The sequence below is a fragment of the Urocitellus parryii genome, chromosome 3 (genome assembly GCF_045843805.1).
Source record: "Urocitellus parryii isolate mUroPar1 chromosome 3, mUroPar1.hap1, whole genome shotgun sequence".
Classification (NCBI taxonomy): Eukaryota; Metazoa; Chordata; class Mammalia; order Rodentia; family Sciuridae; genus Urocitellus; species Urocitellus parryii.
In genome coordinates this window covers 9,216,647-9,242,864 of record NC_135533.1, presented here as the reverse complement: position 1 = coordinate 9,242,864, position 26,218 = coordinate 9,216,647, and the positions used below count along the sequence as shown (strand labels likewise).

The 26,218-nt window shown below is 36.7% G+C and overlaps 1 non-coding gene across 1 annotated transcript; it reads right to left on the bottom strand.

Annotated features, from left to right (window-relative positions):
- Positions 1 to 20,476: 20,476 nt before the first annotated feature.
- Positions 20,477 to 20,599, bottom strand: LOC113195532 (small nucleolar RNA SNORA3/SNORA45 family). Its single transcript, XR_003302419.1, has one exon. It is a non-coding gene; the product is annotated as a small nucleolar RNA SNORA3/SNORA45 family (small nucleolar RNA).
- Positions 20,600 to 26,218: the final 5,619 nt, after the last annotated feature.

Below are 26,218 nucleotides of genomic sequence, written 5' to 3'. Positions count from 1 at the left end.
ACCCATAATGAAATCCTTTAGCCAACTGCTACCAGTGTTCTGTGAATATTGCCTCCTGGACTGACATTTCTGGACATTGTTTTACAAAACCTGCATTTTTCAAGACTCTCACTTTGTCTATATGGGTAAGGCCCAACATCTCCATTACTGCCCCTCCCTGAGGAGGATTCAGGCCCTTCAGCACATGGCCTCCATCCCACAGCCCAAGGAGCAGACTCTTAACTGTGGAAGAACCAGATTCCACCATTCAGAGCTTCCACGGGCTCAGTTTCCCAGGGGTTCCATTAACTGAACTCACTCCTTCATTGCCCCTAAACCAGCTGGTTAGAAGATTCCTGCAGCCTCAAGATTTTCCAGTTGGTTTCCTTGGCGTTTGACAATGGGGTTGGGGTTCGCTGTCCCTGGTAAGCCCTATCTCCTGATGAAAACTGACGCCCTGCAGTAAAAAAAAAAAAAAAAAAAAACAGCCCATTGCGATTAAGGGAGCTGTGCTCAGAAACCAGCAGCTGGCTCAGCCACTGCTGCTGCAGATTTGCTGTCACCGCCATCCAGGGACTTTATCACCACAAGAAACTGCATTACCATAAACCCTACCATAAACCCGGGGCCATTTTCCCCATGGACTACGTCCATCAGAGTGTACAAAGTCCCCAATGTGTGTGGAGAACAGCTGGGCCACTTTGATGGCATCACAGTTTGGCCTGCAGTCCTGACATTTTTTCTAGCCCCACTCAGGCCTCTTGGCAATACTCTTCCCACCGCTCTCCTCTAAGGCTTTCTGTCATATACCCTGTCTCTGTCATACCATGTCATACCTCTACGATCATCCCCAGTCTTTGGTTCTGAATCTTTTGCTTTGATTTGTAATCTACAGGAGCTGGTTCTTATGTCCACCTTGGGCACAGGAGTGTGTCTCCACCTGAGATTATGGACTTGGTCTTTGGACTTTTCCATGTTGCTCAAGGTCTCCTTATTTTGTTTGTCCTTTAATCTATTAGCCTGGGCTCGACTCCTAAGATCCCAGCCAGAGAAAAGCATCAAGTTCCCCCATACCAACTGTTTGATATGCCTGAAAACAAAAATCATGGACTACGAGTGTAGGAACTTAGCCTCTGTACTTAATTTGCAACTCTGAGAATGTCTAACATAATAAAGGTACATGTCAAGGATTAATTGATGGTTTGATTGATGAAACGCCTTGAGGAGGAAGTGATAAATATTTAAATAGGGCCACAACAATGGAACACAAGACTGCTAAAATAATTTAAATGGCTGGCAGTACACAGGACATTGGTGAATAGAAAGGAGACTGAGTAGACTCCAAAGAACGAGAGTACATAATCCTAAACCCTGAAATCAACTGTGAGGAATTAAAAGGCTGTACAATGCTAATATGGAAAATTGCATTAGGGATTAATTAATTGATGAGCGTTATGAGAGAATGCCTTAGTTAATGGAAAGTATTTTAATTGTTGTTATTGTGTTGTGCTCTGTTCTCTATCCTGGCCTCAGCTCAATAACATGGAAGGCTTGCTGCCTTCATGAAATCCTGAATTACAGTCTCCTGGGTGGAGATTGGTACTTCATGAAGGATGATTGGAGCTGCTGAATACTTCACAAAGGGAAAGTGTTGTGTCTCGAATGATAATTTAGTTATCTTGATGAATTCCTCCTTTGTAGTTGAAAGAAGACAGTTTTGAAACATTAGACTTCAAAGAAAACCAGGAAAGGGATGAAACATTTATGTAAATACTTCATAATTGCAACAAAGTGCTTCATAGAAATGCTATCAATTGAATGAGATAACATCAGAAATATTGCATTATTTATTATTTTGAAAATGTTACTGTATCTTTTTACCCACATTCTGTGATGTTTTACTATGTCAAGTCTGCTTACAAATTAAAGAAATAAAAAAGGTAGAGATTGCTCCATTGCCATATTCCAAACTCATGCCTGCACAGGGGTGCTGTTTTGCATTCAGAACACAGAGTGTCATAAATCTAATATTATCAATACGGTCAGTTTCCCTGGACAATCCACAACCCTCTTGTTACTCCATGATGTAGCCTAAATCTCACTTATGCACAACACATTTGTGTTCTAACATATAAAGCAAGCTTTTCTGTTGAGATTGTTTGAAACTTGATTAAAAAAACACACCTGAAAAAATGTTCCTTTTGATGCGAAGCCTGGGAGGGAAAGTAGGTTTAACTCAGACCGAATTACACGCTCAATCTGACCATACCTGTCTACATGTAGCAATGATTTTTTTTTTTTACCCTACAATGGCAGAGTAGCTAGCCTAGAGACCAGGAGTTCATTAAAGTCAAAAATACTTTGCAGTAGCCGCTTTCTAGAGGGTGGGCGGTGTGGGGAAGGTGTCCCTGAGAACAGGAACAACATGGATACCCTTGCAAATGCTACTAGAGATTTATGTACTGTGACCCCCAGGGCTCACATTGGGACACAGTGAGTACTCTAGCTCCAGAGACCAGTCTCAAGCCTGGTATGAAGAGGGTGCCTAAAAGACACTTAGTAAACTTTCAAGAGCTTCAAACATCAATACCACAGCTCTTTCTCATTTCATCTCACTTGAAAGAGTCTCAATCTAATCAGGTCATATTTTTCAAGAGTGAGGACTGCATGATTTCTTCTTTTAGGTATATCCTGAATTTCCCACTGGGGCCTACGAAGGGTGACTTTTGTAAATCTTGAGTGGGCACCTGTAATTAGAATAAATATTTCCTTTCTGAAGTAAGTTCTCAGATATAATTTCTTCAAGTAAAACAGTAATTATTTTACAAATCATCTTTTCTACTCATACATTTTTATTTACATAATGTATGAGACCAAGAGAGAGGTGGTCAAATTATTTCTCTCCACTTTCCTTGCTGTGCTGACAATTCTTATTTAATAGGTATACAAATGCATATAGTCATCTTTTTGTTAATGGTTATATTTTATCAGCAAAGCAGACTCTCAATGAGGGCCGTATAATAACATGTATACAGGCTTTTACTTTGAAGAGTATAGATATATCCCAGCTAGCTTATTTCCATTTGCCCAGTTTTGCTCAACAGTGTTTACTGAAGTTTTCAGAAAAAAAGAGGGAATTGCACCTCAATCTTACTTTCCCCTCTGTTCCCTCAAATGATGACAACACCAACACAAACTGAAGGAAAATGTATCTTCTTGTATTTTTTCTTCTTACCGGTTATACGTATCTTTCTGTGCCTTTTCCTTCCAGAACTTCACATTTTAAATTGATTTGAGTTGTGCTTATGAAATGATGCCTGTTACCTGATAAATATCTCTGAATGTAGATGCTGACATATAGAGTCCATGTTAATTGACTCTCCTTACATAGTTTACCTACACAGACTTAAAAAGGACTCACCTTTATCACAGTGACTTACTCGTGCTCATTCGTTTCTTGGGTGTGTTTTGTATTTGAAGTTGACTTTCCCTTGCTTTATGTAAAATGTCAATTTGGGTATGGAATCCTCAGTCACTCTCTTTTCTCTGCCCAAACTCTCTTACGTCCAGGTGTCTAATGTTACAGGAGACAAATTTATGATAATTCGATTTTTTTTTCATTTTGTATCATAGGTGACATGTTTCTTCTGCCTGGAAGTTTATAGCCTTCTCTATTTTTGAAATTCGGTAACTTCTCCAGAGAATATTTGTGTGGTTCATTTTCATAAATTTTACATTATTCCCAATTACAGTATACACAGTGCATCCAAATAACTTACCTGTAGTGTGTGAGCTTAATAAACATCCATGCTAGGGCAGGAAATTAGTCTCTTATATCCTGGTTCTATACTCCTCTTTCTCCCTGAATTACTTTGCTAGCCCTTCATCTTAAAACTTCTTCTGCAAAGGAACTGTATTCATTCAGATTGAAAGGTCTTAACATAAGCCATACCATAGAAATATTTTTTTTAGAAGTCACATTGCTAACATTGTAGTGGAAGTCCATTGAGGGTCTTTTCATAAAGGAAGAGTGATTGTGAGCCAGTGTAACTGTCACTCAAAGTTATCTATCACCCAGCAGACTCTGGTAGTGTGAGTGGAACATGAAAGAAACTGGGAGAAGTTGCAACCTTGGAGGTCCCCTTCTGCTGTAATGGGAGGTGGGTCAGCAGCCACAGACCTCCATGTGAGTGGAAGAGAACAACTGGCCCACTCCCTGCAGATTTTGCACTAGCAGTAGTGAGTGATATTAACCCAGTGAGAGCAGCAGAGGAAGACATGGGACTGTCACAGAATAGCCCAGGTTATTATCCACAGAACAGAGAGGGGACAATTCCATAGAATCCACAAAACTACATCATTCACATCACATAATCAGACCCTATACATACAGTCCTGGGACTGTCTCTGACCCTGTGACTTCCTTCTCTCCAGCTGAATTTGATTTGCCTTATATGTTGTTTTCTTTCTTCACCCATCTTTTCCTGAGATTTTCTCATTGATGTTTTCTCTCTCTTCTCCCTCCTCTTTCCCTCTTCTGTAAATCCTTTCAAGGGCCTCTGTGTGTTGAGGAATTCCATGGTCAGCACAGGACTCTCTTATTCAGCCTCACCATGGGTGGATCTTCTGCTTTACTAGAACAAAGCCCGGAGTTTGGGGAAGCAAGTAGCCCCCTGGCCTGTAAAGTATAATGATAGATGCAAGATGGTTTTCCCACAAATCAGCAACATGCTTTTTATTGCTGGTTGTCTATTTCAGTGCTCCTCTGGATTTGCCATTACCAGAGTGAGCAGAGATCCTCTGGTAGCTTTTGATAGTTTTAAAACACACATTTCCTATAGTCTTAATATTTTACAGTACCTATTACGATAAGGATACATTAAAACATCTTATAATGAAATACAGGAAGAAAAGTCTAGATCAGTTTATGTATCACAAATGACAAAATGAAATTATTTGAAATATCTACATTGAAAGGGACACATAACAAAAGATTCCAGAAGGAATTCTGTGTAGTGATTAACATTTAATTTGGCCCATCAATATATTTGCTATTTGATATGTGAGATTTAAAATAGCACAGTGATCTTTTTTGGTGGACCAATTATGGAATGCTAATTACCTTTTGTACCATCTGACTTAGAACTCAAAGTATATTTAGGCTACCAGAGACCTCAGCAGTCACGGAATCTAACTCTCCTAATTTTCAGGTGGAGAAACTGGAAATGAAATTGAATACATTGAGCTAGTTAATGGTAGAACTTGGACTTAAAAAAAAAAATCCGACTTGAAGAATCTTAATGCCAAGTTTCCTTTATCAAATTTTCTTCGGTATCCTGAAACTTATTGCTTAGACATGTTAGTGTCTTCTGGGGAAACTTTGATATCTTTTGAGCTCACCTGATTGTAGGCTGTTGTGCCAAAGTAATGTTATTTCTGGTAATTTTCTCATATAAGTCACATAAAATTATTCCCAGCATGGAAGTTGAAGTGGTTGAAAAATTGTGCAGCCAGGATACTCACAGAAAATGGAATCATCCAAGTTCATCTTATAACACATGAATAGACCAGAGCACACTAAACCATTGAGTTATAGAGCTGCATTTGGTAGAAGTCAATCTGACATCTCCACTTCATTATTTCTAGCCATAGGAGCAATGTCATAACCATGTGAGATCAGTGGTCTTCAACTCTGTAGTTTCACATTGAAACCACCTGTGTATAAACTGAATCCATCTTTGGAGAGTAGGTCTGAGCATGGAGATTTGAAAGCATCCAGTTTTCTTAAATTCATTAAAAGGTTTTTCTAGTAATGAAGTGTCATGATAATTATTAATTTCTTTAGCATAAAAGGCATCTTTAATCACTATACCAAGAAATGTAGGTGGATATTGGACTGATTATAATCATAGAATAAAACATTAAAAGAAAATTGCATCAATTTCAAATACCTTTAATTCCTAATGTAAGGGAATTTGGGTTCCCTGCTTTGACCTATATTCACTCATCTGAAAAATAGGAATAACATTGCTTGTCTTCCAAAATAATTACGAGAGAACTAAATGAGCCACATATTAATATGTCTTACATTGTTCCCATAGCAAATGCTCAGTTATTAGCTGTGATGAAGATGAGGATGATGATGGATACTGTAGTCTATAGAAGTTAGATAACTTCCCAGAGATACACCTAATCAAGGCTTTGGTAAGCATTCCAGTTTGTGACATTCACATCTTAATTTAAAATGCTCACCACCAGCCACAGCTTATTAGGGGAAAGCTAGAGCTAGTTCAAGGCTGAGGGAGTGCCTGAGAGAAACAAAATGTCTGTTCCACACAAAGCAGTTTAAAATGAGATGGGCTTATGTACTGAGACATGGTCAAAGAGAAAGCTGAAGAGCAGATCATCGCTTTCGACCTGTTAGCTACAAAGCAAATAAGCGCAGGAGAGACAGGGTCCTGGAGGTGACGTTTTGCAGGTGTGATTGAGTGAGGGTCCTTGAAATTCAGGGTAAATCGTTTGAATTTCCACCCTCGGATGCAAGTTTTGAACATGTGTGCTCCTATAATGTAATCATTTGAAGCCTTATCACACTTCAATTGAAAGTAATTTACAGCTGTTTTTATTGAGAGTTTATCATGTACAACACTCTTAACAATATGAAATACTGTCTAATCACTGTGGTTGCCATATCTAATGGTTCTTCTGCACATGATCCCATAAATTACTTTAATGGAGCAGTAATTTTCTCATATAAGTTTGCGATTTTGTGGCTAATCTTCCAAGAACATATGTTCACAGACACTAAGGACAGCACTCTGACTTATAGTGCAGGGTAATAATAAAGAAGTACTTCAAGGCAGCCATTTCCTTAGGACACTCTTCTCAGACCTCAGGAAATTGATGCAAACTTTATGGATTTGATTGTTAATTAGGAGACTGAACATTTATTTCTACTGCTTTTTATAGGTTAAGGGTGTTGGCCAGGGCCCTACAAGTCAGGAGCTGGCATCCCCCTGCAGTCTTGCTCCTTACCGTTCCTGGGCTTTATTTCTCCATAGAGAACAAAGATTAGCACTGGCATGTTGTGCCTCACCTCTCAGGAAGAATGTTGAGATACAGTAAAGGATGCACGAGCTTTTCTGTGAGAGTTTTTACATTTTTCTGTGATAATTGTAGCAAAGGGATGGCTCCTGCATGTTAGCAAGTCATCCTGGGAGGAGGGATTTTTCTTTTTTTTTTTTTAAACCATTGCAGTAGACCTTGACTGAGACTGCGTTACCCCAGTGATAGCAACATCTTTCAGCGGGAGAAGGAGATGTCATGGTTCCTGCCCCCACCTTAAAACATGATTTACCCACTCCTATTCTGAGAAGTAACTGAGGAACATTCTGAAACCTTTTTTGTAAGTAATAAGGAAACATACGGCAATGTTTTAACACTCATGTTGACGTCCAGGAGAAACATCAGACATGAATCACAGGCAATGAAATCCTCCTGCTCACAGTCTTGGTGTGACACAGCTCTTCATTCAAAGACAGAAAAGGACTGATCTTTCCTTAGGAACGTGGAAAGTGTTGTTTATAGTCTCTCTAAAATGCACATTCTAAAATTTAGTGGTCAGAGAAGTAAATGTCCACTGTATGTTGTACAAGGTAGAAAAAAATGCATGTTTTAATAAACACGTGAAATAAGTAACAAATTACAAATAATATAACAGAATCTGAGAGTTTAATCGTGTGAGATGATCACTTACCATGGAAGAAGTATAGTCAAGTTCATTATGTGCATAATGTGTATCTGTATCATTCTTTTTGTTCACTAATAATTTAGTACATTTAAAATCAGATTCATCTCCTTATTCAATTCTTCAAAAATGATACATGCTTATAACATGAAATTTTCAAACAGCCCCCGAAAGTATGTTTTATAATATTCTGCTAAATCAGAAATCTAAATAGTTTTTAGTAAATCTAGTTCTAAACTATAAAAGTTTTAAATGGAGGCCAGCCCATGCTTTTAATCCATGGCCTAAAGAGCTTCATTTATGTGGACATCATAATAACTTATTTCTGTGTTCCTAAAATCATTTTTATTTGAAGCTCCTGATACCTCATCCTTTAACAGTGCTGAAAACATACCTGCAGACATCAAAAATGTCTGCCTTTTCTGAGTCAATGTTTACTATGACAGGAAGCAAAATGTAATGGGGGGGAAAACAAATGGAACTGGAGTGGAAGACCTCAAATTTACACCCAAATATCCTGCCAACCATTTCCCAAACCTATGGTTTTTGTTAGTAAAATTATATGCCATAGGCATTTAAAAAAATGTAAATCCTCATGTGTGAGTTTTTCTTTTTTTCTCTTTGGACTACATTTTGTCACTTTAAAACCAAGTTAGCTAACTATGCTAGAATAAAAAATACAGCAATAGTAATTCTCCAACATTCTCATTTTATCCTTTCTTCTCTAAAACAGCTGTTACAAACATTTCCAAGTGTCTCCAGCCTTGGGGAGATAAAACTTCCTCCGCTTGCTATAGTATTATGTATGCAATTGATTCTCAGAACAAGGAACGCATTTTTAAGGATGGCTTGATTTTTCTTTTGATAAAAAAAAATAGTTTACACCAAAGAAAAAAATTTAATCAGGTGCCATTTATGAGCCAACAAACAAGAAACACCAGACAGTAAATAAAGCAGAGAATACTGCACATTCAAACCCACCAAAGGAAAACGAGAGGAGAGGAAACAGCACATAGTGAACCAACATGGAGAGTGTGATAATGATGAACACAGTCCAAAATTGCTTTTGTTCCTTCTTAACACTTTCCACTCAATGGCTTCTTTGTAACTTTCAGCAGACCCCCTCCTTCTGCTCGCAGTTTCTCTTTTTTATGGACAATGATATTTAAAAGATATACTCTATTATAGATTCAGATGTGTTTTGCAAAGACTCTTTGTTATCTTTGGACTGCTTTAAAATTTGGAAGCATTCAAGACTTACTCAACTAAAAGCCTTACGGTGCCAAATCATATTCTTCAAAACCACAGCAGCCAGTCCCTGAGGTGACCTGGCAGCCTGGTAAACACCAGGACTCCCATTGCCCTCCTGCCAGTGGAGATCTATTGAGGAACACTGTCCCAGAGCCTGGGCTTTCTGACCACAATATGGGCTTCAGAATCGTGCCAGTGTTTGGAAAGCGTGTTCTTTATCCCTTACTTTTTCATTATATTTGAACTTCTTATATTCAAACAAAACTTTAAATCCAGTCGGGTCCTGTAATCTCAGAGACTCAGGAGGCTGAGGCAAGAGAATCCCAAGTTCAAAGCCAGCTTCAGCAAAAACGAGGCGCTAAGCAACTGTCTCTAAACAAAACATGAAATAGGGCCAGGGATGTGGCTCAGTGGTTGAGTGCCCCTGAGTTCCATCCCTGGTAGCAAGAACGAAATAAAACAAAACAAAAGCTTTAAATCCAATTTTACATAAAAGTAGGATATTTTCAGAAATCTTCATTTTGAGCTTTGTTTAACTAAAGGTAAAATATTTTCTTTTGCAGGTTTCCCAGAACCTAGTATAATATCTATTGCAGGACATTACCTCCAGAACCTCATTAGTAAGAAATGATTTGAACCTCATTAGTAAGAAATGATTTGAAAGACTGAAGTCCTGAGCTTGCTTCATGACCACCTCCTCAAGGAGTGTGTGGATCCCACCCTAGTAAGACACTCATCTGCCCCCAGCTGTCAGCCACTGCTGCTCCTCTAGACCAGAACTCATGGGCTATGCCAGTTCTATAGGTCTCTGTTTTCATGAAATTTGATTCCTGCTTTCCCAACCTTTTGAATTCTGTAAGAACAAGAAGTTCGCACATGAATATAGAAAGCCTACACACCATTGTGGTATCTGAATGCAGAGTGAGTAATGTACCTCACAGCGTTCAAACTTAAAAGTCACTTGACAGAGAACCTCCTACACTTGTGGCCAAGTTAAAATGAACATTGAGAAAGAACATTTCCTTGACATCACCTTATTTATTTCAGGAGTAAAATGAAATGAAGATAGACTTTTTTTTATATGGTATCAGTTTATGTTCATCACAATAGGTGACACATCCTTGGCACATATACACTGAAAACCACAGGTACAGGTAGAAAGAAATCAATGCCAGTCGAGAACATGGAGTTGTTCGGGGTGTGGAGATCACATGAAATACAGAAGATTTGAAATGCTGTCCAGAGGGTCAGCACTAAGACACACCTAAGCCTATCGGAAGAGCTAGGCTACATGTGTGTAGGTCACCATGTCACCCGAGGAAAGAGAAGACTTGATGTGGCATGTAGAGAAATTACTAATACTTGAGCAGTTTAGAGAACATTTATCAAAAGTGAGGAATCTATTTTCATTGAATAACAAACATAAAAAAAGAATTTCAGATAGAAATGCACACAGAGAAAGACATACAACAAGAGTACCCATAAGTTTTAGGGGAGTTTATGTCCTGGGGATGTGGCTCAAGCAGTAGCGTGCTTGCCTGGCATGCGTATGGCCCGGGTTCGATCCTCAGCACCACATACAAAGATGTTGTGTCTGCCGAAAATTGAAAAATAAATATTGAAATTCTCTCTCTCTCTCTCTCTCTCTCTCTCTCTCTCTCTCTCAAAAAAGAAAAAAGATTTAGGGTAGTATTAATAGAAATTCTACAATTTCTTTACTTCATGTACTCTTTGTTACATAATTCTTTCTGTTTCCACCAATGACAGTTTACTTTCACCTTCTTTTTAGTGTCATAGTTGCAGGATATTACCTGCAGAACATTCAGGAACACTGTTGCATGAAATTTCTTCAACAATCAAATGCTTGCATTTCCTCAAGAATGTTGTCTCTTTCAGAGATGGTCGCTGTTCACTGTAGAAAATGTTCTCCTTTGGAGAAGAAAGGAAAGATCTGTAATATTATATAGGCTGACAAGAATTTCTAATTTTTTTTGTGTGTAGCCTAGAATAAACTAAGTACTTTAAAAGTGTTATCGGGTTCAGAATAGCATAAAAACTAGAGAATAAAAATAGCTTCTTAAACTCAGTTTTGTTCTTTGGAGCAAATAATATCATAAAAGATAAACCAGAGGAAGTATTATAGAAACCTACTACATTGTGTCCGCTTGCATGAGTTTAAAATTTGCCAAGTCTTTTCATCAAATAAATTCAAGCAGCTTCCTGTGAAGATTGATAGGTAGTTAAACTGACCTTCGAAGTAGGTATGTAATTGCTGAACTTTTTATTTTTAATTAAGGTGTGACAGCGTGATTGGAATTTTAATTCAGTGAGTTAGACTGGGAGCTTCAGCTTTTAAAGTACCTGCAGATTTTTGTTTCATGATTCTAGTTTAAAATGTGCTGAAAACTTACAGGTTTAATTATAGACTCACTAATTTGTTTCCAGATATATTAGACATAAGATTTAAGTGTAACATGAAGGTAATATTTAATCCTTGATTTATTCTTCAAAATGTGCATCTGCTTTACATTTTTAGAGGAAAAGTAACTATTCTAGTTTGACAGCATGTTTACTTCCTTTCTCTACCATTAAATTTCATATAACCCACACATGGTTCAACCTTGAAAACATGATGTCTTAATAAAAATGGGTTTCTTGAGATTTTTGGTATCTTTAGTATATTCTTGCTTACAATTCAGAATTATACCACACTTAGTTGCAATTTGGAAATATAAGGAAAAATAATGAAAGGCAACCTTTCATAAAATGTCAGGTTTAACTTAAAGATGCAAAAAAAAATGGTGATGATTTAAAAGAGTTATGGCTCGATATATGATTTGAACAATTGAGTAACTTGAAAGTGAACAGCTTAGTCAGTGCATTGAAAATTTGACAGTCTGAGCTCCCAAATAATAGATGTGTTCTAAACTCTATGGGCCCCCCAGGAACTGTGCTGCCCATTTGTTTAATTGGGTGTTGCTGTGGTAATGGCAGGCTTATTAGCTTTAACATACAGAAATTAACGTTCCTGGCTCATGTCACCTCGGTTCTACAATAGCTCCACCGTCTATCCTCATATATCTTCTACCTTTCATTTTACACAAAGCATGTGTGAAATCTCCACTTAACCTGTTTTCATTTTGGGGGAGACTCCCACAATATTGTCAAATTTATAACCTTTCTCTGACACTCTTGTTGTGAGTTTTCATTAGAGCCAACAAGAAAACAAGAAATTCTGGGTGTGAGCATACTCAGGTTTTCATTCAAACTAGTTTCTGTGCTAACGCTAATTATGCATTTATGCAAATGCTAATTTGGAGCATTTTTTTTTTTCTGGTGCTACGTGTGAATTCCAAGATAGTATTTTGATGAGGCACTTGTTTAGTGACAATAATTCAATTGGTTTCCTGGCAATTTTTAGTAGTACGTATTTAAGTTCCAAAGAGTCATCTATTCCTTCAAAAAATTTTCTTAGCATATCAAAATGTACTAGTTTCCCTAACCTCTATCCTATATTTGTTTAGTCAACACAAGCAAATTCATAATCTCTTTTATATCCGTGCTTATCAGTTTTTGACCAGTTCCTCATTCTTCACACAATGATGATGGTAGGTTCTTATTCTTATCCACCAAACCAAGAAGCATGTCTGTTGATTTTTCTTTCTTTAAAACATGTTTGAAAAATGCTCCCTCCTCTGATACCTGTTGGTAACACATAACCCACCAGAGATGCAATCCTGAAAATCGGACAGGACCTGATTATGGCTGGAAATACCAACCTGAATTTTAGTGGAGAAATTATAGATGAGAATTGATTACCCACTATCAGTCATAATGCACTGGTCCAACATGTCCAATTAAGTAGGTGATAGCAATTCATGGGTCCAGTCATAGGAATGGGTCTGAAAGGCTGGGATAAAATAGAAAGACTGTGCAGTGTGGGACGTAGAAGAAAATGGCAGCCAGAGGAAATAGGAAGGAAAGATAGAGGTCAAAGGTGGAAGTGATTAGTATGACACACAGAAGTGAAAAAAGAAGACACATTACCTTGAGAAGAGCGTAATTAGGATTATATTTTTATTACCTTGTGAATAAAATCATTAGAATTATGTTTTTATCACTGTGCAGAACTGTAAGGGAAAAAAAATATCTCATTTTTCCTTTCCTTTTTTGTGTCTCACCCCTAATAATTTACCTTGCCTTTAGAGTGAATTCTTCTAGCTTCTCCTTGACCTTTCCCCCTTTCTCAGGGAGCCCCTCCCAGTGCCGTGGGCCAATAGAGATAGAGGGAGAAGGAAGAATCTGACAGTTAAAGGGACACAGCAAAATCCTGACGCTATAAGTGATCCCCATATTAATTGCAGAAAGCTTTTCAGTGCTTTTACTTTTTCCTGAAAGATTGTGAACTGAACTTCTAATATTTCTGTTTCAATATTTGGAAACAGTCACCCCCACCCCAGCCATAAGCAGTGTCTAGCTAAGTTAGTCAGAAATTTTTTCATTTATTCCTCAAAAATCCTACCCTATGTATGAAAATGGGTTCTGAGGATAGGTCAATTTGAATGCCACTTCTGATAGTTCAAGAAATAGCATCTTTCCAAATTACTCCCAGTGACTGCTCCATTCTTTCCTTCCTACCCTAAAATATATGTATTTCATTCTCTCATCCCCCAGCATAAACTTATTACTGTGGTAAATCACATCTAGTGTGGCCTCTCACCGTGTCACTGAAACTAAAATGAAAATTACATAAGAAAAAAAAATGAATGAAATGTCCTTCTGTGGCCTGGACAATTCGGGTTAAGAGACAAGTTCCAATGAAAACAAACTCTGAATGTCTGAAACCAAGAGACATGTCTATGGCATTACTCAGGTACTGTCCTCATCAAATTTCTGCAAAATGGGGTTTTCCACTTTTTGTAGTTGGCCTCCAGCCAGGACTTTCGTTGCTTGGAGAAGGGGATATAACCTTCTCACTACATCAGTGAATCAGAAAACTCAAATGCACAAGGCGTTTATGTTAAAGAAAAGGGAAAAAAAATCAGGTTTAGAAGTGAAGCATTCCACATCTATCTGTACTTTCCAGGGGAAAGGCACCGTGACATGGAATGGCACCAGCAGGGAATGCGCTTTAATGGGTAAATTAAATGCAACATGTCAAAACACCTGAAAATAGGTTAAATGTCCTAACAAAGAACAAACATCACATCCCAACCACTCATTTACTCAGTAGATGTCTACTAAACACTATTGACATTCAGTAGATGTCTATTTAGCAGCTATTAGGTGCCAGTCACTCTGCTAGTTGTTTGAGAGCATTAGAGCAATACAGTCAGCCTACACCTAAGGCTCTTTTGCAAGTTTATTCTACACTGGATTTTTCTAGCACATATTAGAATAAATGCAGAAGAGGATAAATAGATCCTGGAAAACAATTACAAATGGAGCAGATAAAGTAGTTTTCATCTTCACTTAGAATGTGTGTGTGCGTGTGTGTGCGTGCGTGTGGGTTTGTCAATCAGATATTTACTAATAACTGTGAATTGATATTTGACCTCAGTTAAATTATTTGGAATTATATGTAGTTTTGGTCTTGTTAATAGTTTGTAGAATGTATATAATTCTATTCCTGAATTTATGTTTTGGTCACAAGTTATTGTGTTAATTATAAAAAGAATCCTAAAGTGGTGAAACAAGCAGAACATTTTGACTGTAGATTTTCTTTAGAGCAAGCATGGAGAGGTTGGTGGTTACACAATAATCAAGTTCACTTTGGCTTCCAGACTTTCTGTACTGTAGCTGGTGGACGGTGACAATCCTGATGGTCTCCTTTGTGTATGAAGAACTTGACTTTATGTAGATTATATAATTTTTTTGGTTGGCTGTTTATTTTTCAGTATTAAGGATTGAACTCAGGGATGTTCTACCACTGAGCTACATCCCCAGCCCTTTAAATTTATTTTGGTAATTTTGAGACAGGGTCTCATTAAGTTGCTGAGGCTGTCCCTGAACTTGCAATCCTCCTGACTCAGCCTCTTGAGTGGCTAGGATTACAGATGTGCACCTCTGTGTCTTCTGGGTAAACTGCATCTTTTTACTTGTAGTTATCAGCAGAGGTTGCTAACGGAGAAATTGTGGGACTCATAGCATACAAAGATATTTGTTTAAGCTGCCACAGGCAGTTTTGTACTTACATGAAAAGATACCAATAATAGCAGCCTCTTTCTGGTCACCATCCATAAACCATATTATCTGATTTCAGCTAAGGTATTTTTATATTTAACAGATGGCAAAATTTTATTGGGAATTAAGTTTCCTATCAAGGATAAAACTAGATCATTCCCTTGGTAAGGTCCTCATATTCAAAGAAAGCATCATTTTTATCTAGCTCTAATTTTAATATTAAAAACCCAATGATGTGCAACAATAGCCATAAAAAATGTCAACTTTGATGCAGTAATTCCATTTCTGATGATTCAAATATAAAGAAATCTATGCCCCTGAATTTATTGTTACACATTTGTGACATGGTTATTTAAAATATCCAAAATATTTAACAATGGAGAACATCTGTACAAGTTATGAGCTGTCTGGTAGATTTAATATGTGTAGATGTTGTCTTATGTAGCTACTAAAATTTTGTTCATAATGCAAGTATAATAATATATGAAATCTGCTATAATGTTTTATATTATTATCATATAAAATTGTATGGCAATAACCAGCTAAACTATGAGTACAGAAAATATACATTACAGAACCAGAAATAACGATATCAAAATATTGACATCCATTGTCTCTGAAAATTGGGATGTTAAATCAATTATCCTTTTAATACTGATTATTATTCTACTTTACACAATGAACATATTGTGGTATGTCCAATTGATAAATCTTTTCAATTATTTAGAAAATTTTGTTTTCTGATTTATTGTATGGCTGTGAGACTTTGCTTGTTTTATGTGAAAGTTTTAATTTTCATTAAATTCTAAAATTAAAACAACAGTAAATAGTAATCAGCTTGTTTATTCAATATAATTAATTATGATTTGGGTTTTTTTAGTTTGAAACTTACAAAATACTTTTATTTATGTATCAAATTTTAATTATTTGGTAAAATTATATAGGCATCATAATATTGATTTTAATATTGTCATGATAAGATAAATAAAACATATTGGGAAAAATTCCAGAAATTTTTCTATGAATCATTTCATTTATATTTCAAGGGAATGTTAAATGATCAATTCCAATACTCATTAATCTGATAATACTTTAAAAAAAGAGATTAACTCTGAAGGGAAAATTACAAAAGTATCTACTACTGTGTCAGTGTGTCTGTGCCGCCTCTCTCCATGTGATAAAATATCTTTGCTTTTGCTGACTCTTGATTGAAACTTGGTCTTAAAAAAATTTGTCAGAGAGGAGTTAATGTGTATCAGAAGACCTATGAACAGTTTCTGGTATTCTGTTATATGCACTGGTATGAATGTTTTGCTTGTGTTATAAATACGAGTAGGCCTGAACTATATCTTTTCCAAAGGAGATATTTACATACTATTATACAAAGATAGAAACCAGAGTAGAAAGGTTACAAAAACCACCGCAGTTCTTAATGCCAGAGATCCACAGATTATCTCCAATGTGACCTCCTCTGTGGCAATCCTTTGGTGTTGGTGACTTAATATGGTCATGGATTGTGTGGTTACAAAAGTTCAAGCATTTCAGCTCTACAGTAAAAACATTTTATATATTCAACTAAATTGGTAACTTGTTACAAATGTCAGTTTACAATTATGTGACTTTAATGGTTTTGTGGTGGGTTGTTACATTAACTCACTGTCCCTATGGGAGCCTATCTTTAACATTTTGATATTCCAAGTTCACCATGCAATGCAGTGGGCTTTGTAAACAAGGCCCAACTTTGGTACTGAAGCAAGACAGATTACATAAAGTGCCTGGAATCTGCTTCCCTGAAAGAAAATGGACTCTGCGAGGGATGAAATAAAAGAATGTGCTGACGCAGTGATTGTTATTTGTCTTCTCAATGTTTTCCATAACTCAAAACTCGAGTGAACATATGATGGACGATACCTGTCAATAAGGTTTAGGCTTGTGGGCAAGAGTCTGTAGTGATCTTACTCTGATTTTCTCTCTAAATATGAAGACATCTAAAATGGCATTCTCTATTCCAGGGACATATTTAGTATTGTTCACTGACAGCATAATTTCTCCCTACCATCACATTTATTATTGTTTAATTAAATAGAGACAAGTCAAGTGGTTCAGAAAGAAACGAAGTAAATGAATCCCCATCAGTCTTTACATAATTAATGGTATTCCCTGTGGACTGCACAATTTATTAAATTGCTGAGCAGAACCACTTTAGACAAACATATTTATGCATTTTGAGTGAAAGACTATTCTAGAAACTTTAGAATGTTGAAACAAGAATGAATCAGTAGATTTTTAAAAAAAATTTGAATGTGACCATGTGTAGGAGTGGAAACTACTAACAGCACCCTATTACTTATCTTTGCATTCAAGTACCTTTAATGAATTATATAGCAATTTTGAAATTAAAATTATGTGCAAAAAATAATATGTTCAATTGAGGTATTAAAAATAAAATATATAATACAGAAGAAGAACTTGTTTACAGGGTAAAAACAATTGTATCCTTCAGACCATGTACTTTTCCCTATGGAATAAATTACAAGTGAAATTTCATGTTGGAATGGATCCAGCTGTTGTATGTGTACCATGATGAAGAAATGTCTAACGTTGAAACTTAGGTCTGTCAGGAGATTTTATTTTATAATATTTAAGGTGAGTGGATATATATGCTTAAGGAATATCTTTTATATTTCTTGAGATAAGTTTTGCAGAGGGACTTCTGTCCAGGATAGCATAGCTGTGATGATTCCCCACAAGGCTACCAGCAAGGAAAAATAACCTAGAAAAAACAGATTAAAAAAAAATTAGAATCCACTAATAGAAAATCTAATGACCTCTATCTATTTTGTTATTTGCATTTGGTTTTAGCTAAGTTCTATTTTAGCATATTTTAAACATTATTAACAACAGTATTTTTCAAGGCCACATTGCAAATTAAAATCATTGACCCAGATGAAAAAAAACTGCAAAATAGGTTTCTGTTGTGAATGTCAGTCATAGCTGGTTCATGTTAAAGTGCCAAACTGCTCCAGCAAAGTTTTTAGTGGAAGAATGCATTAAAGAATTCAAGTAATTCAACCAAAATTGCAACAATTAATCATTATTCTTGAATAAATTCCTAGAGGAAAATAACACACTATATTGTGCTGAATGAAACCTATACGTGAAATTATTTCCCATTTCTGAAATGTATTATTTCAAATATAATGAGAATTAATGCCTCCATGATTCTCATATAATATCAAAGCTGTCGTTATGTTCTGTCAGGACAGAGTATTTCTGGGATACTATTAATCATAGTGAAGAAAGTAAAAATAGTTTTATGAAATATTCTAGACCCAAAAGGGAGGGAAGACATTAACTTCTTGTCTGATATATTGGGTACATTAATATACAATGCATCTTCTGTACTTGACCTTAAGTGTCAGGAATATAATGCACCATTTCTCTTTTCATAAGAAGTACTTTAAAGAGGTGTTCCTGGTCAACATTATTTTGGCCACAAGGTGAAAATGATGAAAAGAATTAAAAATTAAGTATACAACTTATTAATATAAAAGTTATGGGTCTATATGCATATGTTCCTCTGATGCTAAGTCTCACCAATGAAACTTTCCCATGTAGATGAATCACCAACTTGGGGCAGTAACTTTACAAAATGTGTTTCTATCTGCATTTTAAGCTTTGTTCCAATATACTGAGTTAATGGAACTTTCTATATGTTTAAACAAAATACAAAATTAGAATTACTTCTTTTGGCATATAGTTGCATCAATTTTTATTCACAAAGATGTAGATTTTTAACTAATAGAGGATATTCATGTTAATGATCTCAAGGTAAGGAGTTCTTAAGTATTCACCCCAAAGCATTGCTGCTTGACTAAGCAGCACTGACCAAGTCAATCATCAAAACATCAGACCTTCTCTTTTTTCCAGAGGAGGCTTCCAGGGACATGTACCCTATCTTCTACTCTATTGTGACACCATGTATCTACATATGAACTTGGATTTTTAGTTTTTAGACCATTCTATAGCTGGTAACACAGGGGAATGTATCATGTTGTGCAATGGGGGCAAATGAGTATTGCAATAGGACAGAGATTCCTTTAAACCCTAACAACTGTCATTGGAGACTTAGTTTTCTCTAAATGGTTATGAAAATGCTTTCCATTCTAGGTTTCCTTAGTGTAAGGTAATATTATTTAAATTACATTCTTGGTTTAAAGAGGATTTACATAAATGTTAGTTAGCTTCTTTCAAATAACATCGTATAAATGGCGGAGATTGATATTAGGTTTCCATCAATTTTGCTTGACTTCCTTCTATTACCTTTCTTTCATTTATCTACCAATGGGTCAGATCATATAACTTTTTTAAAATTTCCAGTAAACTTTTTTTTAAACATGGAAAATCAAGTTTTTAATTCATATTTAAAATGAGCATTTTTTTAAAAAAAATATGGTTATCAGCAAAAACATGAGAGAGAAGTTGAGCATGGTGGTATGCACCTGTGATCCCGCTACTGGAGAGACTGAGGAGGATAATGTCAAGTTCAGGCCAGCCTGGGCAATTTAGTGAGACTCTATTTCAAAATAAATTAATAAAAAGGGGTGTGGATATACCTTTGTGGCAGAGTGCCTCTGGGTTCAATCCACTGCACACAGAAAAAAAGATAGAGAAAGAGAGGTAGAGAGAGAGATTGGTTGCTTGGTTCAAAATAACAGATGAAGAGTCATTTTAATAATAGTGATTAAAGCAGAAGTCTGGGTTATAGAGTTTAAATTGCTTTAAAATCTCTAGTGGAACTCCCAACATGAGAGCAAGTAACTTGAGTGTGGAGAAATATTTTTTATACTTAGGAGAAAATAAAGCGCAATGCCGTACTGTGCTAGGTGACTTTCTATCTTAGAAATGCCATTAGGAGATGAGTTTAAATTAAACAATAGATACAAATTTGTATTTTATCAACTGGAAGATACCTCACAATAATTTGTGCAATGCCTGTACTGATGATGTTTGTAGTGAATTTGAAAGACATTTATTTCATCATTTTATGTTATTTACCATGTGTTAAAGCATTTTAGGAACCTACTTCCGTACACTTGAAGCACCAGGGCCCGCCCAGACTGTCTTCTTCACAGCACTTCTACTGAGCAATTGGGCCCTCATGAGGTCAGTCTGCTTTGGGAGCTTTCCCTTCTCCAGAACCTTGGAGTAGCCCTATAAAAGAGAAAAAAAGTGCTTATAGTCGGGCACAGGGGGGACCAGCTCCCTGAGGGAGGAGGTATGGCTAGCAGCCCGCACTTTCCGGTACCCAGGTAGGGCTGTGTCTGCTCTGGGCACTGAAGGACACTGATTATCCTCACCAGTGAGTCAAGAGCAGCAGATTCTCTCCCAGGACTTGAGCATAAAACAGCCAAGTCTGGAGGTGAATCTAGTCTCAGTGGAAAGAGGTTGATTTTTATAAAAGCTAAAACTTGGTTGATGGCAGTATGGACAGTAATACAATCAGCTTAGTCAGGTACAGATGGAGGGCAAAAAATGGTTCTTGAGCAATTTATTTTTCTAAATAAAAGTAAAAGAATGGAGAAGAAATCTGTTAAGATGTATTTTAGTGAGAAAGAATATTTGTATTTAGTTGTCAACTAACTTGACAAGCAGGGTAATGAAAACCCTCAAAACTAGTCACTATTAGGAAATAGAAGTAATTGTTTTTCCTTAGAAGTTTTCTCAATTTATAATAATGCATTTATTTTGATGTTTATTGGCTTGAGGTTCACTTTCCCCTCTTTGAAGGTAGACCATTATTATTAGAACCATGTGCACCTTATACAACATTATAAAGTCAGTGTTGCATCTTGCACAGTGATATGCACTGCTACCAAATAAAGATTCGATGAATGACCAATGTGAGTAAGTACTTGAAGGATTGTTTGAAGAATAGAATCACAAAGCTGTAGAAAAATTTATTTAATGTAGAAAAAGTTATCATAATTCAGTAAAATCCTAAGTAGAACTTTAAGTTCTTTAGATCTCTTTCTCTGTAGCAGACTCATTTTGGGGTGAAAAAAGTAGCAACCGGATGTCAAAAAAAAAAAAAAACAACAACAAAACACACACACACATAAGCTAATGAAAATTCAACTCTTCTGAGTCATGAATAAAAGCTGTTAAGCACTAAAACATATTTTCTGTTTATGTATTTAAATTTATATATCAGACAATATATTTTCATTCTGTGAAAAAAAATTTATAAAGCATGATCAAAGTTTCTATACTTCACTCTCTTCTCAAGAGAAATAAAGAAGACTAATTATTTATAGTTGAAGTAAGACTGATTAGTGTTGCTTGTTCCTATGACTAATTAATGAGGAAATGGCATGTCCTTACCCTTTGATTTGTTGCTGATTAATAAATCAATAAAGTATTACTGGAAGGGAAAAAAAAGAACAGAAACACAGTCATATAATGAGAGGAGGCTTGCCCTTTTTCACTCTCTGAATGCTCATGGTCTCAAAAAAATCCACATCATAAATGAAATTAGCTGGGACCATTGCCAAACTTTTAAAGGGGGACTAGAATTGATGGCTCATGAAGATTGAATTATTAATTCACCCTGGAACATGAAACTCCAGGACAAAGTTGGGACACGGCCATTTTGACTGGGACTTGTCATTGCTCTGCCCGCCGTGTGTTACCTTCCTTAATAAACAGGAATTTAAAATGTGAGATTTATTATCACAGGTCAGTTCTTTAGAAGATGCCTCAACCTAGTGTACTTGTTCAGTTTGAGATGCGTCCAAGTCAAATACAGCTGAGATTTTTTTGTGTCACTCTGTCCAAGAGTATTTGAACGTATCCCACGGCTATGAACAGGATCCTACATCATAGACATTAGCTACCTTTCAGTCTTTCCTGCAGTTTAGATATGTCAACCAGAAATGAAGAAATGGAGATTTTTGTAATGAATCCCTGAAACTCAGCTCCTTTGAATACCTCTCTCTGCAGGTGAGATTAGTACCATTTATATGCCTGGAAATGAGCTATCAGGGAGGCCCAGAGACAGCCTTGGACTAGAAGCTGAAAAGCCTTTATTTAGACTTCCCTCATCCCTTGACAAATCACATACAAGTCTGCAAGTTGGCAACTCTATGCCTGTGTGGCTGCATGTCCATGAGATTACCGTCTCTTACTGGACTGGTGGGACAAATCCTTCACCTTTGATTTCTCCTTGACTTCCATCCTCCTGAGTCATCTGTACCTACTTAACATCAGCTACCCCGTAGCTGTACACAAATACCTAGGCAGTACACAAATCCCAGCTGTGTTCTGTGCCTGTGGGGTAGGTCAACATTTTAAAACAGAAAAACACAATTAACTTGATTTGAGGAATGATCTGTTGCTTTTAGAACCTTCTGGACCTGCCATGAAATCTGAAACTTCCACCCACATCTTAGCCAAGTAGCTCATTTTACCATGGTAGGGGCTTCAAAAAGAGGTCCATTTGGCCAACCCCCACTATACTTTAGAAAGCCAATCCTTGTGTTTTACATAATTCACACTGTCAACCCATGACAGATTTTAAATCACCATGTTTTCTGATTCTCAGCTATACTTTGTAGCTATACTTTGTGACTTCTATTTGTGTGTATTTTTAAGAAACTTCGTGTATTAAACTATAATATCCTTGATTTTAAAAAATGATATCACTTTGCTTTTAGATACCATTTCTTACTGGAATCTTAATTATATTTAACTGTTTTTTGCAGCCTTGGACTAGAAGCTGAAAAGCCTTTATTTAGACTTCTCTCATCTCTCATGAATCTAATATGATTTTAGCAGGTCCTACAAACCAGAAAAAATATATATGTATATATAATTTTTAAAATATATGTGTCATGGGATCTGGGTGATTGGATGATGGCTGTTGTGCAGGGGTGAGTAGAATTCAGTAAGACAACGAGTAAAAGTTAAGAGACTTTATTGGAATAAGATAAGGTGTGGGGTTGCAGTGAGGATACCCAAGGACATCCCCCTTTGGACTCAGAGGGGATTTTGGTTTATATGTGCTTCTGAGTTCTTTGCTCATCTTTGGTGAACTTTTTACTAGGAGTGATTTGTGCTAAGTGAGGAGTGATTGACAGATTCCTCTGTCTTGCCCATAATGCCTATTTTCCATGTACCTAATGCTCATTCCTGGGTTTTATATTAAACTCATGATATGTAAGTAATATAAATGAAGTCTTAGTAAGGGATTCTTCCCTCTGGTTTATTATAGGGCATCTCTGTGCATGCTTCTCAGAATGATTGGGCAATCGTTTTGAAAACAGGTTCTTGATGTTTCCACTTCAGAAAGTTTACTCTTCTGATAGCTTCAGGGGCAAGATGAAGGGGAGGTCCTTAGCTTCAGGTCAGCTCTACTAATCAAGGTGAGATTTGGCCTGCGTCAAGGGTCCCTAATCTACCCTGCCCCCATATATGTATGTATATATAACAAATCAATAACAAAGCATTGTTAGTCATCGTCATTTTATCACTAGTGATTTCAAAGTACTTTATTAATGAACTTATAAAAATTCCAGAACTTACGTCTTTATATACACTGCAATTCAGTGTGACTATGAAAATACAATTGCCTATTATATATATGTAATGCATGCACGTGCGCACACACACACACACACACACACACACACACATCCTTGAAAACTCTTCCCGTAAGAGCAATTCTGTAACTGTAAAATATTAACAAATAATTAGTGCTGTTAGTATTGAAAAATTAATTTACAAATTTTGGAGGGTTTGGTCTCTAAATTTATAATATCTCTTTAAGTTTCTCCCACTAATTGTGAGGTGGCCAAGCCAATTCAACCATAACTACTCAAGTTTCTGCAAGGATGTGATCCACGTACCTTTCTAGAACTGTAATATTTTGAAGAATACTCACTTTAAGTTTTTGTGAGAATTACTACAAACTCATCAAGATATGAGCCCCAGCACAAAACTGCTACTAAAATTTGGGCTAGAAAAAAAATACAGACAACTAAATGGAAATACCATAAAGCAAAAAGGAAAACCTTGAAAGTACAGCTTTATAACACAAATGTCACCCTCAGAAAAAAAGTTAGAACTTACCAATTTTTTCCTGGTGATGATCATTGATTTTACATCATGGAAATGGTTGATTTAAGAACTGATATTTGAAAGATTTTTTCCAACTTTCCTATTTTAGCTACTGAATTACACTTTTTTCAAAATTGCCTGAGGAAAATTATCATCATCCTAATTTAAACTTGTAGTTTTTCAGATGTCTGAGGTCAAGGTCGACTTTATTCAGAGTGATGGCTCCTTAATCTCTAAGCAGCTTCCATAAAATGGATGTACACAGCAGCTTTTATGGTGAAATCAATTGACATGTTTTTTATTTTTCATCGTTTGGTGGTAAGGTCCCTAGCATTGTTTATGTTACTAAGGCCCTTACCTAAAGCTATAAATAAAATTTTGCTTTCTTTTTTTCTTTTTTCCTCCAAACAATACCCAGTTCTATACCCCTCCATATACTGCGTACCATTATTCATCTGGAGGGCTGGGTTTCACATGAAAATAGTGGGATAGTGGTCTCGTTCATAATCATTTAGCTTTTCAAGCTTGAACAAAATTGTATGGAAATGAAATGACTAGGATATTAAACAAATGATATGTGATCATGAAAAAACAAACTGCAGAAGTTTAGCCTGTGTCTACCCTCACAGTGCAGCAGTGAACTTGGGCCCACTGTTCCTTGATAAACATTGGTTTTCTGTCAGTCTTGCAATGGTTGGTGGGGGTGATATGCTTTCCCATGCAAGTTATTTCAAGCATTATTTGTGTTATTGTATTGTTGTATTCTGGCAAACAGTGGAGAAAACTGTATCAATAGTATATTATGATTTTCCTTATATGATTCATATCACTAGCAAACCCCACCGCTTTTATATAGCAAGTGCAGGTGGTTAAATCTAATCCTATTGGGTAATCTGCATTGGACTGTCAAACAAAATACCCCTGGTTTACTATGGCACATGCATTCCTATTGCAATGTTCTATTATTCCCAAATAAGCTTCCTAATATATGGAGAATCTTTCTCTGTACATTATTTAGGTTGACAAGCGCAAAATCTCTTAGTATTGAATATTCTCAGACTTAGCCCCTCTCTCTCCCTGTTCTCTCTAGTAGGATTTGAAAGGAATGTGTGGCTTAGTCACAGAGAAGATCAAGGAGATGGGCCAGTTGCCACTTGATTCCAGATAAGTTGCTGTGTCATTTGGTCCCTAGGTGGGTGCTGGCAGTTGACTCTGGAGGTTCAGTGGACCCAGAGTCCTCTAGGATCTTTCTGCTGCCATTCGCTTCTCAAGTATGTGAATGTGATCATTCTGGATAATGATCTAGTCGTACTTAGTCCTTCCAGAGCTCTCAGCCTGCAAGTCAGAGCACCTCCTTTTGATACCGGGGCCCCACCCTGATGCTCAGAAGGTGACTCATGGCTTCATTCAGTTGCCATCTGCATTGCTTGTAGTTAGTCAATCTCTCCTTTCCATGGAAACCTTTTCTGTAGGATTCTGAACCCGAGACTTGCATCTGACTGAGCACCTCCCCACCCTTCTCCTAATGGATGTCCATGGACCTACGGAGGCTGTTGGCCATCACCTTGTACAAGTGTCCTAGGCTATCCTGTGATGCTTTCTCAGGCCTTGATTCTCCTAACCACATTCACTTTTGCTTTCACTTACTGACAGCAACTTTAGCCAGTGGGTGTGGCGGGCAGCCTATGAGGTTACTCTCTTTCAGATCCTAAAGGAGACACCAGGGTATACTCTCTTCTATCCAATTTGCCACCTCTCCCTCCAGCACAGCAGCAGGCAGTACCAAGATACAACCATCTCACCACTCAAGTTCCTCATCTCTGCTCTTCTTTCCATGAGGGCAAGAAGGGATAGAAACCCTATTTCTCCTCTACTCTGGGTTACATGATCTGGTCAGGCAGATTTTTATCATTTGATATGTTCTGTTGAATTAAAGGAATT